Here is a 6,936-nt window from a genome sequence, read left to right as displayed (position 1 = left end):
TAATAAAAAACTAGTCTATTACATTTCGGAAACCAACTCCTTGGTCCCTTGCCTCTTCATTCCATAAGTGGCTCTTCCTTGTGGGATTTGGAACACCTTCCAAAAATAGACTCCGTCTCGTTGTAATCCGTCTTTTGGAAACGCCGGTAAAATAACTATTACAAATGAATTACATAGCTATTCCTATTATACATTAATTAATAAAATGAATAAAACTATTAATTAATTACAAACCGACGATACGAGATCGTATTTAATTACAAACAAATCGATATTCCCATTCATTTCGGGTAATAACGATTAAAATTAACTAGGCCATACTAGGTACAAAAAGATAAATACTTTAAATAAATGACAATCATTCATTCAACTTAAATAAATATGCTTAAAATGCTGTAAATATGATGCCAAAATTGCCCTACCTATCATTCATTGGTATCCATCTCGGTTTTTGTGGATTTAATCGATTTTTAACATGTAAAAATCAATAATTAACTCTTAAATCTCATTTAAGTCCAAACTAATTATCCAAACTGCTTTGAACCTCAAAATTAGTCCTCACTAATTTTACGATAAATAATTAGTTTGATTTGGTGATATTTTGCTAATTTAATCGGTAAAATCATAATATTTAAGTAAAAATCCAAAATATTTGAAAAATTACCCAAAAATTGAAACAAAAATCTTTAGTATTCTGGAACACTCCCAAGAACACCAAAATGTCAGAAAAATTGCCCAAAAATTCCGGATAAATTTTGTGAAGAAAAAGATTGATATTTAGCGGTTTTTAACCACTAAAACCAATAAACATCAAAACAAAGTGAAAACACACATGCAAAATCACTTTTGACATTTAAATAATATTCTTAAATGTACATACATTTATCATGGGCAGAATCAAAAATTCCGAAATTATGATGAATTAATTTGACTTTTATCGACTTTTTACTCAAAAAATCAATAAACATGCAAAACTTCGAACCAACCTTCAAACTTTTGCATACAATCAGTAGAAAATATGCATGGACTACCATAAAACATCCATGCACCGAATCAACATTTAACTAATTTTAGTCAATTTTTCACTAAAATGCGACATTTTGACTCGGTTTTCTACCAAAAATCATTAAAAATAGCAAAATTACTTCAAAAATCACAAAATAATTCCACAAACCTTTTGAGATCAGTAGGTATGCATGTCCCAAAAATTTCGTGCTAAAACCTCTTCCAACACATTTTTGAGTTTTTACTAATTATCTCATAATTCATTAAAATGCTTAAAATCAACATGCAAATTACAAGCCTAAGCTCTGATACCACTTGAAAGATCATAGATCCATATTAGACTCTCTAATAAAATTAATTTATCTCATAAATTGTTGTTTATGTGATCTATGTAACATGCATGCTAATATGAAAGCATAAAAAGAAAGTATAAGGAAAAATAATTTCCTTACATTGATTATATGGTAAAATGGGCACAAACTAGTTCTCCTTACTAGTTTGTTCTTGAGCTAAAATGATGTGGATGATCCTCCTTGAAAAACCTTCAACTAGAAAGTCTCCTTCAAGTTGCACCCAAGAACTAACCCAAAAATAATAATAAGTTTGTACTAGTAACTTGTTAATATTGCTCCCTTGATAAATATTAGTAATATCACTAACTTATCTTAGTAATATTAATAATGAATACTAGTGATGAATTATTGTAGAGAGATGGAGTGAAATGTTCACATGCAAAAGATGGTAGAGTGTAAGAATGAAGTAGTGTAGAAATGTGAACAAATATATGGAGTGTAAAAGGGGGAAAAGTGGCGGGTGGTGGAGTCCTCAAGTGGACACTTTTTTTGTCTTATAATTTTATCTTATATCACATGCAAAATCTAGTATAAGATATATATTATGGTAGTATACAAAATAAGGTAAAATGATTATGTGAGTAATCATCCACTACACTTATTTTACACGGTCCACTTGACCATATACGGGTCCATGTTGGTTTTTATATTTGTCGCACAAATCCGTGTAATTATCATTTTAAACATCGTATCATGTTTAAATACTTACATAATTAATTCGTCCAATTCACTCCGTAAATATACGTGTACCACTACACATATTATTTACGTACTAATATTAATCACATTAATCAATTAGTACAATTTTAGTAAATTAACAGTTAATTAACTAAAATCCGTTTCCCAAAACTTATTATTTAATTATAGCATAATTAAATAATAACTGCCGCTCCTCGAGTTCGCAACTCGAAATTTCTCTAAAAATAATCGACTAACCTCTTAGTCTATAAATCAAGGGACTAAACAAATTGTATCTCATACAATTAATCAGTTATCAATTGAGGTTCGTTCCTTTAGGTGTGACCGAAAGGGGTCAGTTGATCACCGCCGTCTCACGACAATAACGTCAAACTCTAGTCAGCCAACCGTTATCGATTTACGTTAATCAACTGACGAGGATCAAATAATTAAATATCTGATGATATTCTATTAATGAGATTTATTATGTTAACGCACTATTGTGGAGGACACTAACTCCAACATCAACATCATCCTTGGAGGATTGATGGGAACCACAAAAACGTCATGGAGGCACTGTCGAGCCAACCGCTCACCCAGGTACCACACATGTCCCATTGGTGTCGCCAGAAGCAGCCTACTCGAACTCCTAGGTCGAAGAACGTCGGCTACGAAAGCGGGAGCACCAGTGTAGTCCTCCCAAGGTCTCCGCACCCACTGAAAACGATACCAGAGTTCATTCTGTAATACCCCGTATTTTGATAAGTATTTATAAGAATATTTTATGTAATTCGAGTAATTACTTTAAAAGGTATTTGTAATAATAATTGCAATAAAGACGGAATAATATAATAAAATAATGAATGAGTCGGGAATTGGGCTTAGCTAATAATTGAGTGTTGGACAGTGTGTCATTGTTAATTGGACCGAAACTTATTAGTATAGTATGAGTGTGATGGAGATTTTTATCGAGAATTAATAATTAATAATAATAATAATATGGGAAGGTAATATCAATAATCATCATAATAATAATAATGTTATGACAATAATAAGATAATTGGTGAAAATTCTAGTTATGGTAAGATTAATAATATATGATAATAATAATAATATAATTTGTAATGTAATAATAATAATAATGACGACAATTCCTAAAATAATTATAATAAAGTAATCATAATAGTTTCCTAATTGGCCTCACATACTCTCTAATCTTATACTAAAAATACCACCTTAAATCTGAGAAATATATCACAAATTAAGAAGAGGAGCTTTAGGAGACGGAAGGAGAAGGAAATAACAAAAACCAATTAATCGACTCAAGGTAATATTTCAGACCATCTTATGTATACACTTTAGCATATTATAACTCGATAACTAGACCACCATATGACTCGAGATTTGGACCTAGAGCAACCTTGGACTACCGAGATTCTGACCTGACCTTATTTCACCGACGTGGACCTTGCTTGGGTGGTTTTTGGGGTGGCTAAAGGTGGCTGGTCAGGGGGTGTTGCGGGTTAGGTCGTGGGTAATTGAACCCCTAATTGGCTATGTCGTGACCTGGGTATTGAGGGGTTATGTTGGGGAGGTTGAGTCGACCACTTTGGTTGTGTTGGCTTAGCGGCAGGTGGCGGCTGGTGTTGGTGGTGGCGGTAAACAGGGGAAAGCGATGAGTGATGTCCTGGCTATGTTGGGGCGGGTAGTGTGGATGCATTTCTGACCTTGAGTGAGGATGGAGGGTACCATTAGAACCGTCGTAGACCAAGGGTGGCAATGGTAGTGGCTGTTTGGTGCGGGAGTGGCTGTAGTGGCCATGGTGGTGGGTTTTATACACAGTGGAGGCTGGTGTTTGGTTGGTAATGGCGAGTAGAGGAGGGAGTTAGGGCGTGTGAATTTTTAGTGTTGGTGGCGGTTTGGCTGGTTGTTGTTGGTTGTTGGTTGTTGGGATGAGTTGGGTTGCAGGCTAGGGCGTGGCAGGATTGGGTGAGGCTGACGGTGGCTAGGTGAGTAGTGGTAAGTGGATTTTGGTGAGGTGTTGATCACGGTTTTAAAACCGTGAATATGTATGGGTGTGGGGATTGTTTACGTGTTTTGGGGTTTGGGTAGTTGGGTTAGCTGACTTGTTTATTTAAAACGGGTTTTCTTGGGTGACTCGGGATTATATTTGAGTCGGGTTTTTATATCGTGGACCTTTAATAATAATAATTATAATAAGTAATTAGTTTGGATAATTAAATAAACGGAATAAATAAATAAATAATTGAATAATAATTATAATATTTATGTTAGGTGACGATTTTGTGAAGATATAATAATCGGGTTCGGATTGCTTTCATTATTCGGATTCTTGTTAAGCTGCTCAGTTGGAAATTTGCTATTAAGGTAGGATAGCTACTCAATCACTTTAATGTTTACTTGAATGATATTATCTGATTGTATTGGTTGAATTGTTTGGAATTGTGATGGATGATATATGGTTGTTGGTTGGTTGTATTGAGATGATTTGATTTATGACTACCTCAGCTCGTGACTGAGATGATTTGATTATTGACTACCTCAACTCGTGACTGAGATGGTAAGAAATTGTGTTGCTCAATTGTTTGCATTTTCATATCATGAGCACTTGCATTGGATACCTCAGAACTGGTTCTGCAGGACCTGTTCTGGGATCATGAGACTACCTCAACTTCGGTTCGGATGATGAGACTACCCCGGCCAGGGATTGGTGGGATGAACTGTTAGGATTCATTAATTCCATTTCTATACATTTCATACAAATGTGATTATTTAGTCATAAAATAATAACTAGATCTTATGCATGCAAACTAAAACAAGATTAGAGAAGAAATCGTCAATCTTACTTTGGGATTTCGGATCAAAAGGGCACCAACAAATTCACCTATTTGTTAGTTCTTGAGCTTCCTTATAATGGATGAACAACGGTTCAAATTAGAACCTCTCCCAAAAGCTTATACCCAAGGTGTTACTCTTAATAATTAATAATATTATTAACTAGTAATATTATTAATCTAGCTTAAAAATTTGACCCAAAATATTATTTTTGGTCTCTTGTTCTTCGGCCAAGAGAGGAGAGAAATTGGAGTATTTTCTTTCTTTAACTTCTCTAAGTTTTTGAAGTGAATGAAAAATGAAAAATTACACTAGTGAAAAGTGTTGTAGTGTAGTGTAATTATAGAGCAAAACCCCTTGGCTTTCTCCTTTCTCTAAAACCGGGTGGGGTGGGTGTTTAGGGCCAATGCATGGCCTTTCCTTCTACCCATAAATTATAGGTATGTAAGACTAGGTTTTTAGTGCGATGATTGCTATTTTAAATAGAATATAAAGCACACTTCAAACCCTAAAACCACCCTACTTTTCGGTACATATCATGTAAAATGGAAAGTCCATTTTACACATTATTTTGTCAATTTGTCAAATGTCACATGTTACTTGTCATGTGAAATTGTAATGTATTTTTAACATATTAAAAATCAACATACTCATAAAATATGTCAAATACAAAATCGACTAGTAATTCGTAATTACTTATACCAAAACGGTTTATTGTATTATAGATTACAACGTCTTGTATTTATAATAAATTATTCATTTAATTTCAATTGTTTCGTAAACAATAATTTTATCTAAGTAATAAAACAATTTGATTACTTAGTCCGTATCTTATTTAATCGAATTAGAATAAGCCACGTCAATTATACTCACAAAATCGTCGTCAATTTCAAGCAACTTAATCAACCCACATCTGCATACGATTAATTAAATAATCAATTAAGAGCGTCACCCTTTAGGTATGACCTAAGGGGATCAACTGATCACCACCGTCGCACGACAGTAATATCAAACTCTAGTCAGCCAATCATTACCGATATGTGTGGACCAGTTGACTGTAAAATATTACTTACCACATGTATTCTTAAATATGAGATTTAAACATGTGATCATCATGATCGACAGTTGTTATCACATTATTGTCGGAGGACACTTATTCCAACAATCTCCCACTTGTCCTCGACAAGTGTGCGTCACCAATTCTCTTGTCCTATTATTATCTCCCACTCAATGCAAGGTGTCTTTCGGGTCGTACTTGCAAGTGATCGTATCGAGAGTGGTTTCCTCGATCTGGAGAATAACTGATTGACCGGAATTATCTACCATAGATACCTTCCGAGCGTGGCCACGCATTTTCAGTTCATTACTCCTCCAGTGGCCCTGAGATATTGTTTTAACCATGACAAGGGGTGGACAATTCCTATCGCACTATTTCCTTCGATTAGCCACAGCCATCATAACCCAAAATATGCCCATTTGACCCCATTTACGAAGGTCGTAGTAACATAAATCAAAGTTAATCTGAAACTGTGCCACCTTAGGCGAACAGTCTTTAGTCAAAGAATCGACTCATTAGAATACTATAGTAGCTCTCGCCACGACCAGGCTATATAAATTTGCCAGAACTCTATAAGCGGTCATTAGCCCGATTAAGTGTTCCTAACAGTCTGCCTATGTGATCGACTAGTCATCTCACATGATTCCATGGCACTTGAACTTGCCATCAATCGTATCACACTCTAGTCACTTCGAGACGTCACCTCATGTAAGTGACTTGTTGGGAAATGTGTCCTCAACAATAGTGCGATCACATGATTTAAATATCATTATTAAATCTCATTTTAAAGAATACAATTGGGAAGTAATTTTGTTACTGTCAACTGGTCAACATATATCGGTAATGATTGGCTGACTAGAGTTTGACATTACTGTCGTGTGACGGTGGTGATCAGTTGACCCCCTAGGTCATACCTATAGGGCAATACTCTTAATTGATTATTTAATTAATCGTACAATGTTACGAGTTAATTAAATTACTTGAAAA

This window comes from Silene latifolia, chromosome 11, assembly GCF_048544455.1.
Source record: "Silene latifolia isolate original U9 population chromosome 11, ASM4854445v1, whole genome shotgun sequence".
NCBI lineage: Eukaryota > Viridiplantae > Streptophyta > Magnoliopsida > Caryophyllales > Caryophyllaceae > Silene > Silene latifolia.
This window is presented reverse-complemented; position numbering follows the sequence as displayed.